The sequence below is a fragment of the Mauremys mutica genome, chromosome 14, assembly GCF_020497125.1.
Source record: "Mauremys mutica isolate MM-2020 ecotype Southern chromosome 14, ASM2049712v1, whole genome shotgun sequence".
NCBI lineage: Eukaryota > Metazoa > Chordata > Testudines > Geoemydidae > Mauremys > Mauremys mutica.
In genome coordinates, this window is record NC_059085.1 from 2,075,962 (window position 1) to 2,077,134 (window position 1,173).

Here is a 1,173-nt window from a genome sequence, read left to right on the forward strand (position 1 = left end):
TATTTTTATCCTGCATATTTAAAGATGAAACAGCTTTACAAAAGCTCCTTTATTCTAGGTGATACAAACAGGTCCCTACCCAGCTATTTCAAGGAAATGGAATTTTCCTGACCCACAGGGAACTTAAACTATCGTGCTCAAGATCACACATTCCTTAGGAGAAAACGAAGGGAGAAAAAACAAACAAAACCCACCAAACTGTTGCTGTTTCTACCCAAATGATCAATGAGACCAGAAAGTGAGACTGTGCAATTAACTGTCTGGTACTACACTGACTCTGCAGTTACTTGGATGCAGACACACCCAGCTCTACGGTTGGTAACGTACAGAGACTCTGCTGCTGCTCATGAACTAGCAGCACATGACCTCTGAACAGGTGCCATTCGAATGTATCTGAAAGTCACAAGGAACAACGATCTGAGTTAAAGGAAGGCTGCCATTTACTAGAGCCCCAATTGATGCCGTGTGCACAAACAGAGGATTGAATGTGTAACAGGGAGTTTGGTAAATCTTGGTTATTTTAGTTTTGTAACAGGCTCCTGTCCACCTCCAGTAGAGTTTTCAGTCCCAATGGCAACTTACTTACCAAATGTAATACAGACTAGTCCATTCCTCCCAAGTGGCTGTGGTTCTTGTTCTTCTGCACATTGTAGCCCATGGAGGCCAAGGACCTGCAAATGTGTCTTCATGTGTCTTTGTTTCATTGATGAAAACAAACCAAGACACTTAGAGGCTTGAAAGTGATTTCTGCTGGGGGACGTTTGCTAGTTGTTTATGCATTTGCACAGGAAAACAGTAAGTGTGTCCATTCATTTTAGGAATCCCTATATAGTAGAGCTCCTGAGCATACTAGAAATAGAATTATTTTTATTGAAGAAACAAGCTTGTAAGGGGGCACTTGAACTTGAACCAAGGACCACTTGATCTGCAGTCAAACACTCTACCACTGAGCTATACCTCCATGACATTTGCAGAGGCAAGTCCATGATCTTAAGGATTTCGAAGGACGGGCTCTGCTTCAGAGAGCTCCTTTCCTATTCCCAGACCACAGGGGTTTAAAAAATGGGGTTTGATTAAACTTTATATACACATGTAGACACCACAGCTTGCACACCCACCAACATAGCTTCTCCCACTGACATAGCTACCACCTCTCGGGGAGATGGGTTAACT

At 42.8% G+C, this 1,173-nt stretch overlaps 1 non-coding gene across 1 annotated transcript; it reads right to left on the reverse strand.

The window, feature by feature from the left end:
• Positions 1-889: 889 nt before the first annotated feature.
• TRNAC-GCA lies at positions 890-961 on the reverse strand. Its single transcript has one exon. It is a non-coding gene; the product is annotated as a tRNA-Cys (tRNA).
• Positions 962-1,173: the final 212 nt, after the last annotated feature.